Here is a 23,707-nt window from a genome sequence, read left to right as displayed (position 1 = left end):
TTCAGAATTCAATGTAATCCCACTCCCACAGTCTGCATCACCCAAGATCCAAAATGACCCCACACTCACATCACCCAGGATCCAATCTGATCACAATCCCACAGCCCACCTCACTCAGGATCCCATTTGATCCCACCCTCAGAGCCCACATCACTCAGGATACAATTTGATTTGACTCCCATAGTCCACATCACTCAGGATCCAATATGATCCCACTCCCATAGCCCACATTACTCAGGATCCAGCATGAGCCAACTCCCAAATCCGGCATCACTCAGGATCCAATATGATCACACTCCCATAGCCCACATCACTCAGGATCCAATATGATCACACTCACACAGCCCACATCACTCAGGATCCAATATGATCTGACTATCACATCACTCAGTATCCGTTATGATCCCACTCCCATAGCCCACAAACTCAGGATACAATATAATCCCACTCTCACATCACACAGGATCCAACATGATCCCACTCCCACAGCCCACATCACTCAGGATCCAATATGATCCCACTCCCACAGCCTGCATCACTCAGGACCCAATATGATCCCACTCCCACAGCTCACATCACTCAGGATCCAATATGAACCCACTCTCACATCACTCAGGATCCAATATGATCCCACTCCCACAGCCCATTTCACTCAGGATCCAATATGATCCCACTCCCACAGCTCACATCACTCAGGATCCAATATGATCCCACTCCCATGGCCCACATCACTCAGGTCCAATATGATCCCACCCTCAGTGCCCACATCAATCTGGATCCAATCTGAACACAATCCCACAGCCCACCTCACTCAGGATCCCATTTGATCCCACTCTCACGTCACTCAGTTTCCAATACGATCCCGCTCCCACAGCCCACATCACTCAGGATCCAATATGATCCCTCTCCATTGGCCAAATCACTCAGGATCCACTATGATCCCACTCTCACAGCCCACATCACTTCGGATCCAATATAATCCCACTCCCAGAGCCCATGTCACTCAGGATCCGATATGAACCCACTCTCACATCAATCAGGATCCAATATGTTCCCACTCCCATAGCCCACATCACTCAGGATACAAAACGATCCCACTCTCATCACACAGGATCCAATATGATCCCACTCCCACAGCCAACGTCACTCAGGATCAAATATGATCCCATTCACACAGCCCACATCACTAAGGATCCAATGTGATCCCACACTCACATTAATCAGGATCCAATATAATCCCACTAGCATAGCAAACATCACTCAGGATCAAATATGATCCCACTCTCACATCACTCCGGATCCAATATGATCCAACTCCAATAACACACATCACTCACGATCCAATATAATCCTACTCCCACTGCCCACATCATTCAGAATCCATTATGAACACACTCCCATTGCCCACATCACTCAGGATACAATATGATCGCACTCTGACATCACTCAGGATCCGATATGATCCTACTCTCACATCACTCAGGATCCAATATGATCCCACACCCATAGCCCACATCACTCAGGATCCAATATGATCCCACTCTCACAGCTCACATCACTCAGGATTCGATATGATCCCACTCTCACCTCATTCAGGATCCAACATGATCCCACTCCCACAGCTCACATCACTCAGGATCCAATATGATCCCACTCCCACAGCTCAGATCACTCAGGATCCAATATGAACCCACTCCCACAGCCAACATCACTCAGGATCCAATATGATCCCATCCTCAGAGCCCACATCACTCAGGATACAATTTGATCATACTCCCATAGTCCACATCACTCAGGATCCAAGATGATCTCACTCTCACATCACTCAGGATCCAGAATGATCCCACTCCCAAATCCCGCATCACTCAGGATCCAATATGATCGCACTCTCACATCACTCAGGATCCAATATGATCCCACTCCTACAGACAACGTCACACAGGATCCAATATCATCCCACTCCCATGGCCCACATCACTCGGGATTCAATATTATACCACCCCCATAGCCCACATCACTCAGGATCCAATATGATCCCACTCTCACATGCCTCAGGATCCAATATGATCCCACTCCCACAGCCCACATCACTCAGGATCCAATATGATCCTACTCCCATAGCCCACATCACTCAGGATCCAATATGATCCCACTCACACACCCCACATCACTCAGGATCCAATATGATCCCACTCTCACATTACTCAGGATCCAATATGATCCCACTCCCACAGCCCTCATCACTCAGGATCCAATATAATCCCACTCTCACATCACTCAGGATCCAATATGATACAACTCCAAGAACACACATCACTCAGGATCCAATATGATCCAACTCCCACTGCCCACATCACTCTGGATCCATTATGATCCCACTCCCAGAACCCACATCACTCAGGATCCAATATGATCCCACTCTCACATCACACAGGATCCAACATGATCCCACTCCCATATCCCACATCACTCAGGATCCAATATGATCCCACTCTCACATCCCACATCACACAGGATCCATTATGATCCCACTCTCACATCACTCCGGATCCAATATGATCCCACTCGCACATCACTCCAGATCCAATATGATCCCACTCTCACATCACTCAGGATCCAACATGATCCCACTCTCACATCACTCAGGATCCAACATGATCCCACTCCCACAGCTCACATCACTCAGGATCCAATATGAACCCACTCCCACAGCCAACATCACTCAGGATCCAACATGATCCCGCTCCCACAGCTCACATCACACAGGATCCAATTTGATCACACTCCTACAGCCCACATCACTCAGGATCCAATATGATCCCACCCTCAGAGCCCACATCACTCAGGATACAATTTGATCATACTCCCATAGTCCACATCACTCACGATCCAATATGATCTCACTCTCACATCACTCAGGATCCAATATGATCCCACTCCCATAGCCCACATCACTCAGGATCCAGAATGATCCCACTCCCAAATCCCGCATCACCCGGGATCCAATATGATCGCACTCTCACATCACACAGGATCCAAAACGATCCCACTCCTACAGGGAACATCACACAGGATCCAATATCATCCCACTCCCATGGCCCACGTCAGTCGGGATTCAATATTATCCCACCCCCATAGCCCACATCACTCAGGATCCAATATGATCCCACGCTCACATGCCTCAGGATCCAATATGATCCAACTCCCACAGCCCACATCAGTCAGGATCCAATATGATCCCACTCCCATAGCCCACATCACTCAGGATCCAATATGATCCCACTCAAACACCCCACATCACTCAGGATCCAATATGATCCAACTCCAAGAACACACATCACTCAGGATCCAATATAATTCTACTCCCACTGCCCACATCACTCAGGATCCATTATGATCCCTCTCCCATAACCCACATCACTCAGGATCCAATATGATCCCACTCTCACATCACACAGGATCCAACATGATCCCACTCCCATATTCCACATCACTCAGGATCCAATATGATCCCACTCTCACAGCCCACATCACACAGGATCCAATATGATTCCACTCTCACATCACTCAGAATCCATTATGATCCCACGCGCACATCACTCCGGATCAAACATGAACCCACTCCAACAGCCCACATTACTCAGGATTCAATATGATCCAAATCCAATAGCGCACATCACCCAGGATCTGATATGTTCCCACTCCCATAGCCCACATCACCCAGGATCCAATATGATCCCACTCCCACAGCCAACATCACTCAGGATAAAATATGATCACACTCCCTCAGCCCACATCACTCAGCTCCAATATGATCCCACCCTCAGTGCCCACATAACTCAGGATACAATTTGATCCCACCTCCACAGTTCACATCACTGAGGGTCCAATATGACCCCACTCCCATGGCCCACATCACTCAGGATCCAATATGATCCCACTCCCAAATCCCACATCTCTCAGGATCCAATATGATCCCACTCTCATATCACTCTGGATCCAATATGATACCACTCCCACAGCCCACAACACTCAGGATCCAATATGATCCCACTCCCACAGCCCACGTCACTCAGGATCCAATATGATCCCACTCTCACATCACTCAGGATCCAATATAATCCCACTCCCACAGCCCACATCACTCCGGATCCAATATGATCCCAGTCTCACATCACTCAGGATCCAATATGATCCCACTCCCACAGCCCACGTCACTCAGGATCCAATATAATCCCACTCTCACATCACTCAGGATCCAATATGATCCCACTCTCACAGCTCACGTCACTCAGGATCCAATATGATCCCTCGCTCACATCACTCAGGATCCAATATGATCCCACTCCCATAGTCCGCATCACTCAGGATACAATATGATCCCACTCTCACATCACTCAGGAACCAATATGATCCCACTCTCACATCACACAGGATCCAACATAATCCCACTCCCACATCCCACATCACTCAGGATCCAATATGATCCCACTCTCACATCACTCAGGATCCAATATGATCCCACTCACAGCCCACATCACTCAGGATCCAATATGATCCCACTCTCACATCACACAGGATCCAACATAATCCCACTCCCACATCCCACATCACTCAGGATCCAATATGATCCCACTTTCACATCACTCAGGATCCAATATGATCCCACTCACAGCCCACGTCACTCAGGATCCAATATGATCCCACTCTCACATCACTCAGTATCCAACATGAACCCACTCCCACAGTCCACATCACTCAGGATTCAATATGATCCCACTCTCACATCAGTCAGGAACCAATATGATCCCACTCTCACATCACTCAGGATCCAATATGATTCCACTCCCAGAGCCAACATCACTCAGGGTACAATATGATCACACTCCCATGGCCCACATCACTCAGCTCCAATATGATCCCACCCTCAGTGCCCACATAACTCAGGATACAATTTGATCCCACCTCAATAGTCCACATCACTGAGGGTCCAATATGATCCCACTCCCATGGCCCACATCCCTCAGGATCCAATACGATCCCACTCCCAAATTACGCATCACTCAGGATCCAATATGATCCCACTCTCACATCATTCAGGATCCAATATGATCCCACTCCCATAGCCCACATTACTCAGGATCCAATATGATCCCACTCCCATTGCCTACATCACTCAGGATCCAATATGATCCTACTCCCACAGCCCACATCACTCAGGGTCCAAAACGATCATACTCTCACATCACACAGGATCCAATATGATCCCACTCCCAAATCCCGCATCACTCAGGATCCAATATGATCCCACTCTCACATCATTCAGGATCCAATATGATCCCACTCCCACAGCCCACATCACTCAGGATCCAATATGATCGCACTCTCACATCACTCAAGATTCAATACGATCTCACTCTCACAGCCCACATCAATCAGAATCCAATATGATCCCACTCCCATAGCCCACATCACTCCGGAACCAATATGATCCCACTCCCAAAGCCCACATCACTCAGGATCCAATATGATCCCACTCCAACAGCCCACATCAGTCTGGATCCAATATTTGTGGGCGGCACGGTGGCACAGTGGTTAGCACTGCTGCCTCACAGCACCTGAGACCCGGGTTCAATTCCCGACTCAGGTGACTGACTGTGTGGAGTTTGCACGTTCTCCCCGTGTCTGCGTGGGTTTCCTTCGGGTGCTCCGGTTTCCTCCCACAGTCCAAAGATGTGTGTGCCAGGTGAATTGGCCATGCTAAATTGCCCGTAGTGTTAGGTAAGGGGTAAATGTAGGGGTATGGGTGGGTTTCGCTTCGGCGGGTCGGTGTGGACTTGTTGGGCCGAAGGGCCTGTTTCCACACTGTAAGTCTAATCTAGTCTAATCTAATCTAATGCTCCCACTCCCATAGCCCACATCACTCAGGATCCAATATAATCTTCCTCCCACTGCCGACATCACTCAGGATCCAATATGATCCCACTCCCAAATCCCACATCACTCAGGATCCAATATGATCCCACTCCCAAATCCCACATCACTCAGGATCCAATATGATCTCACTCGCACAGCCCACATCACTCAGGATCCAATATGATCCCACTCCCACATCACTCAGGATTCAATATGAATCCACTCCCATAGTCCACATCACTCAGGATTCAATATGATCTCACTCTCACAGCCCACATCACTCAGAATCCAACATGATCCCACTCCCATAGCCCACATCACTCTGGATCCAATATGCTCCCACTCCCATAGCCCACATCACTCAGGATCCAATATAATCCTACTCCCATAGCCCACATCACTCCGGATCCATTATGATCCCACTCCCATAGCCCACATCACTCAGGATCCAATATAATCTCACTCGCACAGCCCACACCACTCAGGATACAATATGATCCCTCTCGCACATCACTCAGGATCCAATATGATCCAACTCCCATAGCACACATCACTAATGATCCATTATGATCCCACTCCCATAGCCCACATCACTCAGGATCCAATATGATCTCACTCGCACAGCCCACACCACTCAGGATACAATATGATCCCACACTCACATCACTCAGGATCCAATATGATCCAACTCCCATAGCACACATCACTAAGGATCCATTATGATCACACTCCCATAGCCCACATCACTCAGAATCCAATACGATCCACTCCCAAATCCCACATCACTCAGGATCCAATATGATCTCACTCGCACAGCCCACACCACTCAGGATACAATATGATCCCACTCTCACATCACTCAGGATCCAATATGATCCCACTCCCACAGCCCACATCACTCAGGATCCAATATGATCCCACTCCCATAGCCCACATCACTCAGGATCCAGAATGATCCCACTCCCAAATCCCGCATCACTCGGGATCCAATATGATCGCACTCTCACATCACTCAGGATCCAAAATGATCCCACTCCTACAGGGAACATCACACAGGATCCAATATCATCCCACTCCCATGGCCCACGTCAGTCGGGATTCAATATTATCCCACCCCCATAGCCCACATCACTCAGGATCCAATATGATCCCACGCTCACATGCCTCAGGATCCAATATGATCCAACTCCCACAACCCACATCACTCAGGATCCAATATGATCCCACTCCCATAGCCCACATCACTCAGGATCCAATATGATCCCACTCAAACACCCCACATCACTCAGGATCCAATATGATCCAACTCCAAGAACACACATCACTCAGGATCCAATATAATTCTACTCCCACTGCCCACATCACTCAGGATCCATTATGATCCCTCTCCCATAACCCACATCACTCAGGATCCAATATGATCCCACTCTCACATCACACAGGATCCAACATGATCCCACTCCCATATTCCACATCACTCAGGATCCAATATGATCCCACTCTCACAGCCCACATCACACAGGATCCAATATGATTCCACTCTCACATCACTCAGAATCCATTATGATCCCACGCGCACATCCCTCCGGATCCAACATGAACCCACTCCAACAGCCCACATTACTCAGGATTCAATATGATCCAAATCCAATAGCGCACATCACCCAGGATCTGATATGTTCCCACTCCCATAGCCCACATCACTCAGGATCCAATATGATCCCACTCCAACAGCCAACATCACTCAGCTCCAATATGATCCCACCCTCAGTGCCCACATAACTCAGGATACAATTTGATCCCACCTCCACAGTTCACATCACTGAGGGTCCAATATGACCCCACTCCCATGGCCCACATCACTCAGGATCCAAAATGACCCCACACCCATAGCCCACATCACTCCGGATCCAATATAATCCCACTCTCACATCACTCAGGATACAATATGATCCCACTCTCACATCACTCAGGATCCAATATGATCCCACTCTCACAGCTCACGTCACTCAGGATCCAATATGATACAACTCCAATAGCACACATCACTCAGGATCCGATATTATCCCAATCCCACAGACCCCATCATGCTGGATCCAATATGATCCCACTCACACAGCCCACATCACTCAGGATCCAATATGATCCCACTTTCACATCACTCAGGATCCAATATGATCCCACTCTCACATCACTCAGGATTCAATACGATCTCACTCTCACAGCCCACATCACTCAGAATCCAACATGATCCCACTCCCATAGCCCACATCACTCAGAATCCAATATGATCCCACTCCCAAATCCCACATCACTCAGGATCCAATATGATCTCACTCGCACAGCCCACACCACTCAGGGTACAAAACGATCATACTCTCACATCACACAGGATCCAATATGATCCCACTCCCACAGCCCACATCACTCAGGATCCAATATAATCTCACTCGCACAGCCCACACCACTCAGGATACAATATGATCCCACTTTCACATCACTCAGGATCCAATATGATCCCACTCACAGCCCACGTCACTCAGGATCCAATATGATCCCACTCTCACATCACTCAGGATCCAACATGAACCCACTCCCACAGTCCACATCACTCAGGATTCAATATGATCCCACTCTCACATCAGTCAGGAACCAATATGATCCCACTCTCACATCACTCAGGATCCAATATGATTCCACTCCCAGAGCCAACATCACTCAGGGTACAATATGATCACACTCCCTCAGCCCACATCACTCAGCTCCAATATGATCCCACCCTCAGTGCCCACATAACTCAGGATACAATTTGATCCCACCTCAATAGTCCACATCACTGAGGGTCCAATATGATCCCACTCCCATGGCCCACATCCCTCAGGATCCAATACGATCCCACTCCCAAATTACGCATCACTCAGGATCCAATATGATCCCACTCTCACATCATTCAGGATCCAATATGATCCCACTCCCATAGCCCACATTACTCAGGATCCAATATGATCCCACTCCCATTGCCTACATCACTCAGGATCCAATATGATCCTACTCCCACAGCCCACATCACTCAGGGTACAAAACGATCATACTCTCACATCACACAGGATCCAATATGATCCCACTCCCAAATCCCGCATCACTCAGGATCCAATATGATCCCACTCTCACATCATTCAGGATCCAATATGATCCCACTCCCACAGCCCACATCACTCAGGATCCAATATGATCGCACTCTCACATCACTCAAGATTCAATACGATCTCACTCTCACAGCCCACATCAATCAGAATCCAATATGATCCCACTCCCATAGCCCACATCACTCCGGAACCAATATGATCCCACTCCCAAAGCCCACATCACTCAGGATCCAATATGATCCCACTCCAACAGCCCACATCAGTCTGGATCCAATATTTGTGGGCGGCACGGTGGCACAGTGGTTAGCACTGCTGCCTCACAGCACCTGAGACCCGGGTTCAATTCCCGACTCAGGTGACTGACTGTGTGGAGTTTGCACGTTCTCCCCGTGTCTGCGTGGGTTTCCTTCGGGTGCTCCGGTTTCCTCCCACAGTCCAAAGATGTGTGTGCCAGGTGAATTGGCCATGCTAAATTGCCCGTAGTGTTAGGTAAGGGGTAAATGTAGGGGTATGGGTGGGTTTCGCTTCGGCGGGTCGGTGTGGACTTGTTGGGCCGAAGGGCCTGTTTCCACACTGTAAGTCTAATCTAGTCTAATCTAATCTAATGCTCTCACTCCCATAGCCCACATCACTCAGGATCCAATATAATCTTCCTCCCACTGCCGACATCACTCAGGATCCAATATGATCCCACTCCCAAATCCCACATCACTCAGGATCCAATATGATCCCACTCCCAAATCCCACATCACTCAGGATCCAATATGATCTCACTCGCACAGCCCACATCACTCAGGATCCAATATGATCCCACTCTCACATCACTCAGGATTCAATATGAATCCACTCCTATAGTCTACATCACTCAGGATTCAATATGATCTCACTCTCACAGCCCACATCACTCAGAATCCAACATGATCCCACTCCCATAGCCCACATCACTCAGGATCCAATATGATCCAACTCCCATAGCACACATCACTAATGATCCATTATGATCCCACTCCCATAGCCCACATCACTCAGGATCCAATATGATCTCACTCGCACAGCCCACACCACTCAGGATACAATATGATCCCACACTCACATCACTCAGGATCCAATATGATCCAACTCCCATAGCTCACATCACTAATGATCCATTATGATCACACTCCCATAGCCCACATCACTCAGAATCCAATATGATCCACTCCCAAATCCCACATCACTCAGAATCCAATATGATCCACTCCCAAATCCCATATCACTCAGGATACAATATGATCCCACTCTCACATCACTCAGGATCCAATATGATCCCACTCCCACAGCCCACATCACTCAGGATCCAATATGATCCCACTCTCACATCACTCAGGATTCAATATGAATCCACTCCCACAGCCCACCTCACTCAGGATGCCATTTGATCCCACCCTCAGAACCCTCATCACTCAGGATCCAATATGATCACACCCTCACAGCCCACATCACTCAGGATCCAATATGATCCCACTCTCACATCACTCAGGATTCAATATGACCCCACTCCCATAGCCAACATCACTCCGGATCCAATATGATCCCACTCCCAAATGCCGCATCACTCAGGATCCAATATGATCCCACTCTCACATCACTCAGGATCCAAAATGATCCCACTTGCACAGCCCACACCACTCAGGATACAAAACGATCCCACTCTCACATCACACAGGATCCATTATGATCCAACTCTCACATCACACAGGATCCAAAATGTTCCCACTCCCACATCCCACGTCACTCAGGATCCAACATGATCCCACCCCCAGAGCCCACATCACTCAGGGTTCAAAATGACCCCACACCCATAGCCCACATCCCTGAGTATCCAATATGATCCCACTCTCACATCACTCAGGTTCCAATATGATCCTATTCCCACAGCCCACATCACTCAGGATCCAATATGATCCCACTCTCACATCACTCAGGATCCAATATGATCCTATTCCCACAGCCCACATCACTCAGGATACAATATGATCCCACTCTCACATCACTCAGGATCCAATATGATCCTATTCCCACAGCCCACATCACTCAGGATACAATATGATCCCACTCTCACATCACTCAGGATCCAATATGATCCTATTCCCACAGCCCACATCACTCAGGATCCAATATGATCCCACTCTCACATCACTCAGGATTCAATACGATCTCACTCTCACAGCCCACATCACTCAGAATCCAACATGATCCCACTCCCATAGCCCACATCACTCAGAATCCAATATGATCCCACTCCCAAATCCCACATCACTCAGGATCCAATATGATCTCACTCGCACAGCACACACCACTCAGGGTACAAAACGATCATACTCTCACATCACACAGGATCCAATATGATCCCACTCCCACAGCCCACATCACTCAGGATCCAATATAATCTCACTCGCACAGCCCACACCACTCAGGATACAATATGATCCCACTTTCACATCACTCAGGATCCAATATGATCCCACTCACAGCCCACGTCACTCAGGATCCAATATGATCCCACTCTCACATCACTCAGGATCCAACATGAACCCACTCCCACAGTCCACATCACTCAGGATTCAATATGATTCCACTCTCACATCAGTCAGGAACCAATATGATCCCACTCTCACATCACTCAGGATCCAATATGATTCCACTCCCAGAGCCAACATCACTCAGGGTACAATATGATCACACTCCCTCAGCCCACATCACTCAGCTCCAATATGATCCCACCCTCAGTGCCCACATAACTCAGGATACAATTTGATCCCACCTCAATAGTCCACATCACTGAGGGTCCAATATGATCCCACTCCCATGGCCCACATCCCTCAGGATCCAATATGATCCCACTCCCATTGCCTACATCACTCAGGATCCAATATGATCCTACTCCCACAGCCCACATCACTCAGGGTACAAAACGATCATACTCTCACATCACACAGGATCCAATATGATCCCACTCCCAAATCCCGCATCACTCAGGATCCAATATGATCCCACTCTCACATCATTCAGGATCCAATATGATCCCACTCCCACAGCCCACATCACTCAGGATCCAATATGATCGCACTCTCACATCACTCAAGATTCAATACGATCTCACTCTCACAGCCCACATCAATCAGAATCCAATATGATCCCACTCCCATAGCCCACATCACTCCGGATCCAATATGATCCCACTCCCAAAGCCCACATCACTCAGGATCCAATATGATCCCACTCCAACAGCCCACATCAGTCTGGATCCAATATTTGTGGGCGGCACGGTGGCACAGTGGTTAGCACTGCTGCCTCACAGCACCTGAGACCCGGGTTCAATTCCCGACTCAGGTGACTGACTGCGTGGAGTTTGCACGTTCTCCCCGTGTCTGCGTGGGTTTCCTTCGGGTGCTCCGGTTTCCTCCCACAGTCCAAAGATGTGTGTGCCAGGTGAATTGGCCATGCTAAATTGCCCGTAGTGTTAGGTAAGGGGTAAATGTAGGGGTATGGGTGGGTTTCGCTTCGGCGGGTCGGTGTGGACTTGTTGGGCCGAAGGGCCTGTTTCCACACTGTAAGTCTAATCTAGTCTAATCTAATCTAATGCTCCCACTCCCATAGCCCACATCACTCAGGATCCAATATAATCTTCCTCCCACTGCCGACATCACTCAGGATCCAATATGATCCCACTCCCATATCCCACATCACTCAGGATCCAATATGATCCCACTCCCAAATCCCACATCACTCAGGATCCAATATGATCTCACTCGCACAGCCCACATCACTCATGATCCAATATGATCCCACTCTCACATCACTCAGGATTCAATATGAATCCATTCCCATAGTCCACATCACTCAGGATTCAATATGATCTCACTCTCACAGCCCACATCACTCAGAATCCAACATGATCCCACTCCCATAGCCCACACCACTCTGGATCCAATATGCTCCCACTCCCATAGCCCACATCACTCAGGATCCAATATAATCCTACTCCCATAGCCCACATCACTCCGGATCCATTATGATCCCACTCCCATAGCCCACATCACTCAGGATCCAATATAATCTCACTCGCACAGCCCACACCACTCAGGATACAATATGATCCCTCTCGCACATCACTCAGGATCCAATATGATCCAACTCCCATAGCACACATCACTAATGATCCATTATGATCCCACTCCCATAGCCCACATCACTCAGGATCCAATATGATCTCACTCGCACAGCCCACACCACTCAGGATACAATATGATCCCACACTCACATCACTCAGGATCCAATATGATCCAACTCCCATAGCACACATCACTAAGGATCCATTATGATCACACTCCCATAGCCCACATCACTCAGAATCCAATACGATCCACTCCCAAATCCCACATCACTCAGGATCCAATATGATCTCACTCGCACAGCCCACACCACTCAGGATACAATATGATCCCACTCTCACATCACTCAGGATCCAATATGATCCCACTCCCACAGCCCACATCACTCAGGATCCAATATGATCCCACTCCCATAGCCAACATCACTCAGGATCCAGAATGATCCCACTCCCAAATCCCGCATCACTCGGGATCCAATATGATCGCACTCTCACATCACTCAGGATCCAAAATGATCCCACTCCTACATGGAACATCACACAGGATCCAATATCATCCCACTCCCATGGCCCACGTCAGTCGGGATTCAATATTATCCCACCCCCATAGCCCACATCACTCAGGATCCAATATGATCCCACGCTCACATGCCTCAGGATCCAATATGATCCAACTCCCACAACCCACATCAGTCAGGATCCAATATGATCCCACTCCCATAGCCCACATCACTCAGGATCCAATATGATCCCACTCAAACACCCCACATCACTCAGGATCCAATATGATCCAACTCCAAGAACACACATCACTCAGGATCCAATATAATTCTACTCCCACTGCCCACATCACTCAGGATCCATTATGATCCCTCTCCCATAACCCACATCACTCAGGATCCAATATGATCCCACTCTCACATCACACAGGATCCAACATGATCCCACTCCCATATTCCACATCACTCAGGATCCAATATGATCCCACTCTCACAGCCCACATCACACAGGATCCAATATGATCCCACTCTCACATCACTCAGAATCCATTATGATCCCACGCGCACATCACTCCGGATCCAACATGAACCCACTTCAACAGCCCACATTACTCAGGATTCAATATGATCCAAATCCAATAGCGCACATCACCCAGGATCTGATATGTTCCCACTCCCATAGCCCACATCACTCAGGATCCAATATGATCCCACTCCCACAGCCAACATCACTCAGGATAAAATATGATCACACTCCCTCAGCCCACATCACTCAGCTCCAATATGGTCCCACCCTCAGTGCCCACATAACTCAGGATACAATTTGATCCCACCTCCACAGTTCACATCACTGAGGGTCCAATATGACCCCACTCCCATGGCCCACATCACTCAGGATCCAATATGATCCCACTCCCAAATCCCACATCTCTCAGGATCCAATATGATCCCACTCTCATATCACTCTGGATCCAATATGATACCACTCCCACAGCCCACATCACTCAGGATCCAATATGATCCCACTCCCACAGCCCGCATCCTGCTGGATCCAATATGATCCCAATCACACAGTCCACATCACTCAGGATCCAATATGATCCCACTCTCACATCAGTCAGAATCCAATATGATCACACTCCCATAGCCGACATCACTTCAGATCCAATATGATCCCACTCCCAGAGCCCATGTCACTCAGGATCCGATATGACTCCACTCTCACATCACTCAGGATCCAATATGTTCCCACTCCTATAGCCCACATCACTCAAGATCCAATATGATCGCACTCTCACATCGCACAGGATCCAATATGATCCCACTCCCACAGCCCACATCACTCCGGATCCAATATGATCCCAGACTCACATCACTCAGGATCCAATATGATCCCACTCCCACAGCCCACGTCACTCAGGATCCAATATGATCCCACTCTCACATCACTCAGGATCCAACATGAACCCACTCTCACATCACTCAGGATCCAATATGACCCACTCCCACAGTCTGCATCACTCAGGATCCAAAATGGCCCCACACCCATAGCCCACATCACTCCGGATCCAATATGATCCCACTCTCACATCACTCAGGATCCAATATGATCCCACTCTCACAGCTCACGTCACTCAGGATCCAATATGATACAACTCCAATAGCACACATCACTCAGGATCCGATATTATCCCAATCCCACAGACCCCATCATGCTGGATCCAATATGATCCCACTCACACAGCCCACATCACTCAGGATCCAATATGATCCCACTTTCACATCACTCAGGATCCAATATGATCCCACTCACAGCCCACGTCACTCAGGATCCAATATGATCCCACTCTCACATCACTCAGGATCCAACATGAACCCACTCCCACAGTCCACATCACTCAGGATTCAATATGATCCCACTCTCACATCAGTCAGGAACCAATATGATCCCACTCTCACATCACTCAGGATCCAATATGATTCCACTCCCAGAGCCAACATCACTCAGGGTACAATATGATCACACTCCCTCAGCCCACATCACTCAGCTCCAATATGATCCCACCCTCAGTGCCCACATAACTCAGGATACAATTTGATCCCACCTCAATAGTCCACATCACTGAGGGTCCAATATGATCCCACTCCCATGACCCACATCACTCAGGATCCAATACGATCCCACTCCCAAATTACGCATCACTCAGGATCCAATATGATCCCACTCTCACATCATTCAGGATCCAATATGATCCCACTCCCATAGCCCACATTACTCAGGATCCAATATGATCCCACTCCCATTGCCTACATCACTCAGGATCCAATATGATCCTACTCCCACAGCCCACATCACTCAGGGTACAAAACGATCATACTCTCACATCACACAGGATCCAATATGATCCCACTCCCAAATCCCGCATCACTCAGGATCCAATATGATCCCACTCTCACATCATTCAGGATCCAATATGATCCCACTCCCACAGCCCACATCACTCAGGATCCAATATGATCGCACTCTCACATCACTCAAGATTCAATACGATCTCACTCTCACAGCCCACATCAATCAGAATCCAATATGATCCCACTCCCATAGCCCACATCACTCCGGAACCAATATGATCCCACTCCCAAAGCCCACATCACTCAGGATCCAATATGATCCCACTCCAACAGCCCACATCAGTCTGGATCCAATATTTGTGGGCGGCACGGTGGCACAGTGGTTAGCACTGCTGCCTCACAGCACCTGAGACCCGGGTTCAATTCCCGACTCAGGTGACTGACTGTGTGGTGTTTGCACGTTCTCCCCGTGTCTGCGTGGGTTTCCTTCGGGTGCTCCGGTTTCCTCCCACAGTCCAAAGATGTGTGTGCCAGGTGAATTGGCCATGCTAAATTGCCCGTAGTGTTAGGTAAGGGGTAAATGTAGGGGTATGGGTGGGTTTCGCTTCGGCGGGTCGGTGTGGACTTGTTGGGCCGAAGGGCCTGTTTCCACACTGTAAGTCTAATCTACTCTAATCTAATCTAATGCTCCCACTCCCATAGCCCACATCACTCAGGATCCAATATAATCTTCCTCCCACTGCCGACATCACTCAGGATCCAATATGATCCCACTCCCAAATCCCACATCACTCAGGATCCAATATGATCCCACTCCCAAATCCCACATCACTCAGGATCCAATATGATCTCACTCGCACAGCCCACATCACTCAGGATCCAATATGATCCCGCTCTCACATCACTCAGGATTCAATATGAATCCACTCCCATAGTCCACATCACTCAGGATTCAATATGATCTCACTCTCACAGCCCACATCACTCAGAATCCAACATGATCCCACTCCCATAGCCCACATCACTCAGGATCCAATATAATCCTACTCCCATAGCCCACATCACTCCGGATCCATTATGATCCCACTCCCATAGCCCACATCACTCAGGATCCAATATAATCTCACTCGCACAGCCCACACCACTCAGGATACAATATGATCCCTCTCGCACATCACTCAGGATCCAATATGATCCAACTCCCATAGCACACATCACTAATGATCCATTATGATCCCACTCCCATAGCCCACATCACTCAGGATCCAATATGATCTCACTCGCACAGCCCACACCACTCAGGATACAATATGATCCCACACTCACATCACTCAGGATCCAATATGATCCAACTCCCATAGCACACATCACTAAGGATCCATTATGATCACACTCCCATAGCCCACATCACTCAGAATCCAATATGATCCACTCCCAAATCCCACATCACTCAGAATCCAATATGATCCACTCCCAAATCCCATATCACTCAGGATACAATATGATCCCACTCTCACATCACTCAGGATCCAATATGATCCCACTCCCACAGCCCACATCACTCAGGATCCAATATGATCCCACTCTCACATCACTCAGGATTCAATATGAATCCACTCCCACAGCCCACCTCACTCAGGATGCCATTTGATCCCACCCTCAGAACCCTCATCACTCAGGATCCAATATGATCACACCCTCACAGCCCACATCACTCAGGATCCAATATGATCCCACTCTCACATCACTCAGGATCCAATATGACCCCACTCCCATAGCCAACATCACTCCGGATCCAATATGATCCCACTCCCAAATCCCGCATCACTCAGGATCCAATATGATCCCACTCTCACATCACTCAGGATCCAAAATGATCCCACTTGCACAGCCCACACCACTCAGGATACAAAACGATCCCACTCTCACATCACACAGGATCCATTATGATCCAACTCTCACATCACACAGGATCCAAAATGTTCCCACTCCCACATCCCACGTCACTCAGGATTCAAAATGACCCCACACCCATAGCCCACATCCCTGAGTATCCAATATGATCCCACTCTCACATCACTCAGGTTCCAATATGATCCCACCCCCAGAGCCCACATCACTCAGGATACAATATGATCCCACTCTCACATCACTCAGGATCCAATATGATCCTATTCCCACAGCCCACATCACTCAGGATACAATATGATCCCACTCTCACATCACTCAGGATCCAATATGATCCTATTCCCACAGCCCACATCACTCAGGATACAATATGATCCCACTCTCACATCACTCAGGATCCAATATGATCCTATTCCCACAGCCCACATCACTCAGGATACAATATGATCCCACACTCACATCACTCAGGATCCAATATGATCCTATTCCCACAGCCCACATCACTCAGGATCCAATATGATCCCACTCTCACATCACTCAGGATTCAATACGATCTCACTCTCACAGCCCACATCACTCAGAATCCAACATGATCCCACTCCCATAGCCCACATCACTCAGAATCCAATATGATCCCACTCCCAAATCCCACATCACTCAGGATCCAATATGATCTCACTCGCACAGCCCACACCACTCAGGGTACAAAACGATCATACTCTCACATCACACAGGATCCAATATGATCCCACTCCCACAGCCCACATCACTCAGGATCCAATATAATCTCACTTTCACATCACTCAGGATCCAATATGATCCCACTCACAGCCCACGTCACTCAGGATCCAATATGATCCCACTCTCACATCACTCAGGATCCAACATGAACCCACTCCCACAGTCCACATCACTCAGGATTCAATATGATCCCACTCTCACATCAGTCAGGAACCAATATGATCCCACTCTCACATCACTCAGGATCCAATATGATTCCACTCCCAGAGCCAACATCACTCAGGGTACAATATGATCACACTCCCTCAGCCCACATCACTCAGCTCCAATATGATCCCACCCTCAGTGCCCACATAACTCAGGATACAATTTGATCCCACCTCAATAGTCCACATCACTGAGGGTCCAATATGATCCCACTCCCATGGCCCACATCACTCAGGATCCAATACGATCCCACTCCCAAATTACGCATCACTCAGGATCCAATATGATCCCACTCTCACATCATTCAGGATCCAGTATGATCCCACTCCCATAGCCCACATTACTCAGGATCCAATATGATCCCACTCCCATTGCCTACATCACTCAGGATCCAATATGATCCTACTCCCACAGCCCACATCACTCAGGGTACAAAACGATCATACTCTCACATCACACAGGATCCAATATGATCCCACTCCCAAATCCCGCATCACTCAGGATCCAATATGATCCCACTCTCACATCAATCAGGATCCAATATGATCCCACTCCCACAGCCCACATCACTCAGGATCCAATATGATCGCACTCTCACATCACTCAAGATTTAATACGATCTCACTCTCACAGCCCACATCAATCAGAATCCAATATGATCCCACTCCCATAGCCCACATCACTCCGGATCCAATATGATCCCACTCCCAAAGCCCACATCACTCAGGATCCAATATGATCCCACTCCAACAGCCCACATCAGTCTGGATCCAATATTTGTGGGCGGCACGGTGGCACAGTGGTTAGCACTGCTGCCTCACAGCACCTGAGACCCGGGTTCAATTCCCGACTCAGGTGACTGACTGTGTGGAGTTTGCACGTTCTCCCCGTGTCTGCGTGGGTTTCCTTCGGGTGCTCCGGTTTCCTCCCACAGTCCAAAGATGTGTGTGCCAGGTGAATTGGCCATGCTAAATTGCCCGTAGTGTTAGGTAAGGGGTAAATGTAGGGGTATGGGTGGGTTTCGCTTCGGCGGGTCGGTGTGGACCTGTTGGGCCGAAGGGCCTGTTTCCACACTGTAAGTCTAATCTAGTCTAATCTAATCTAATGCTCCCACTCCCATAGCCCACATCACTCAGGATCCAATATAATCTTCCTCCCACTGCCGACATCACTCAGGATCCAATATGATCCCACTCCCAAATCCCACATCACTCAGGATCCAATATGATCCCACTCCCAAATCCCACATCACTCAGGATCCAATATGATCTCACTCGCACAGCCCACATCACTCATGATCCAATATGATCCCACTCTCACATCACTCAGGATTCAATATGAATCCACTCCCACAGTCCACATCACTCAGGATTCAATATGATCTCACTCTCACAGCCCACATCACTCAGAATCCAACATGATCCCACTCCCATAGCCCACACCACTCTGGATCCAATATGCTCCCACTCCCATAGCCCACATCACTCAGGATCCAATATAATCCTACTCCCATAGCCCACATCACTCCGGATCCATTATGATCCCACTCCCATAGCCCACATCACTCAGGATCCAATATAATCTCACTCGCACAGCCCACACCACTCAGGATACAATATGATCCCTCTCGCACATCACTCAGGATTCAATATGATCCAACTCCCATAGCACACATCACTAATGATCCATTATGATCCCACTCCCATAGCCCACATCACTCAGGATCCAATATGATCTAACTCGCACAGCCCACACCACTCAGGATCCAATATGATCCCACTCTCACATCACTCAGGATTCAATACGATCTCACTCTCACAGCCCACATCACTCAGAATCCAACATGATCCCACTCCCAAATCCCACATCACTCAGGATCCAATATGATCTCACTCGCACAGCCCACACCACTCAGGGTACAAAACGATCATACTCTCACATCACACAGGATCCAATATGATCCCACTCCCACAGCCCACATCACTCAGGATCCAAAATAATCTCACTCGCACAGCCCACACCACTCAGGTTACAATATGATCCCACTCGCACATCACTCAGGATCCAATATGATCCAACTCCCATAGCACACATCACTAAGGATCCATTATGATCCCACTCCCATAGCCCACATCACTCAGGATCCAATATGATCTCACTCGCACAGCCCACACCAATCAGGATACAATATGATCCCACTCTCACATCACTCAGGATCCAATATGATCCAAATCCCATAGCACACATCACTAAGGATCCATTATGATCACACTCCCATAGCCCACATCGCTCAGAATCCAATATGATCCCACTCCCAAATCCCACATCACTCAGGATCCAATATGATCTCACTCGCACAGCCCACACCACTCAGGATACAATATGATCCCACTCTCACATCACTCAGGATCCAATATGATCCAACTCCCATAGCACACATCACTAAGGATCCATTATGATCCCACTCCCATAGCCCACATCACTCAGGATCCAATATGATCACACTCCCTCAGCCCACATCACTCAGGTCCAATATGATCCCACCCTCAGTGCCCACTTCACTCAGGATCCAATCTGATCACAATCCCACAGCCCACCTCACTCAGGATGCCATTTGATCCCACCCTCAGAACCCTCATCACTCAGGATCCAATATGATCACACCCTCACATCACTCAGGATCCAATATGACCCCACTCCCATAGCCAACATCACTCCGGATCCAATATGATCCCACTCCCAAATCCCGCATCACTCAGGATCCAATATGATCCCGCTCTCACATCACTCAGGATCCAAAATGATCCCACTTGCACAGCCCACACCACTCAGGATACAAAACGATCCCACTCTCACATCACACAGGATCCAATATGATCCCACTCCCAGAGCGCACATCACTCAGGATACGATATGATCCCACTCTCACATCACTCAGGATCCAAAATGTTCCCACTCCCACAGCCCACGTCACTCAGGATCCAACATGATCCCACTCTCACATCACTCAGGATCCAATATGATCCCACTCTCACATCACTCAGGTTCCAATATGATCCCACCCCCAGAGCCCACATCACTCAGGATACAATATGATCCCACTCTCACATCACTCAGGATCCAATATGATCCCACCCCCAGAGCCCTCATCACTCAGGATTCAAAATGACCCCACACCCATAGCCCACATCACTCAGTATCCAATATGATCCCACTCTCACATCACTCAGGTTCCAATATGATCCCACCCCCAGAGCCTACATCACTCAGGATACAATATGATCCCACTCTCACATCACTCAGGATCCAATATAATCCTACTCCCACTGCCCACATCACTCAGGATCCAATATGATCCCACCCCCAGAGCCCTCATCACTCAGGATTCAAAATGACCCCACACCCATAGCCCACATCACTCAGTATCCAATATGATCCCACTCTCACATCAGTCAGGATCCATTATGATCCCACTCTCAGAGCCCACATCACACAGGATCCAATATGATCCCACTCCCACAGCCCACATCACTCAGGATCCAATATGATCCCACTCCTACAGCCGACATCACTCAGGATCCAATATGATCCCACTCTCACCTCACTCAGGATCCAATATGACCCCACTCCTACAGCCGACATCACTCAGGATCCAATATGATCCCACTCTCACCTCACTCAGGATCCAATATGATCCCACTCCTACAGCCCTCATCACTCAGGATTCAATATGATCCAACTCCAATAGCACACATCACTCAGGATCCGATATGATCCCAGTCCCATAGCCCACATCACTCAGGATCCAATATGACCCCACTCCCATAGCCCACATCACGCTGGATCCAATATGATCCCACTCACACAGCCCACATCACTCAGGATTCAATATGATCCCACTCCCATAGTCCGCATCACTCAGGATCCAATATGATCCCACTCTCACATCACTCTGGATCCAACATGATGCCACTCCCACATCCCGCATCACTCTGGATCCATTATGATCCTACTCCCATAGCCCACATCACTCAGAATTCAACATGATCCCACTCCCAAATCCCGCATCACTCAGGATCCAATATGATCGCACTCTCATCACTCAGGATCCAAAATGATCTCACTCGCACAGCCCACACCACTCTGGATCCAATATGATCCCACCCCCACATCCCACATCACTCTGGATACAATATGATCTCACTCCCACAGCCCACGTCACTCTGGATACAATATGATCTCACTCCCACAGCCCACGTCACTCAGGATCCAATATGATCCCACTCTCACATCACTCAGGATCCAACATGAACCCACTCCCACAGTCCATATCACTCAGGATTCAATATGATCACACTCTCACATCACTCAGGATCCAACATGAACCCACTCCCACAGTCCACATCACTCAGGATTCAATATGATCCCACTCTCACATCACTCAGGATCCAACATGAACCCACTCCCACAGTCCACATCACTCAGGATTCAATATGATCCCACTCTCATATCACTCAGGAATCAATATGATCCAACTCTCACATCACCCAGGATCCAATTAGATTCCACTCCCAGAGCCAACATCACTCAGGGAACAATATGATCACACTCCCTCAGCCCACATCACTCAGCTCCAATATGATCCCACCCTCAGTGCCCACATAACTCAGGATACAATTTGATCCCAACTCCATACTCTCACATCACACAGGATCCAATATGATCCCACTCCCAAATCCCGCATCACTCAGGATCCAATATGATCCCACTCTCACATCATTCAG

This window comes from Hemiscyllium ocellatum, chromosome 15, assembly GCF_020745735.1.
Source record: "Hemiscyllium ocellatum isolate sHemOce1 chromosome 15, sHemOce1.pat.X.cur, whole genome shotgun sequence".
Classification (NCBI taxonomy): domain Eukaryota; kingdom Metazoa; phylum Chordata; class Chondrichthyes; order Orectolobiformes; family Hemiscylliidae; genus Hemiscyllium; species Hemiscyllium ocellatum.
This window is presented reverse-complemented; position numbering follows the sequence as displayed.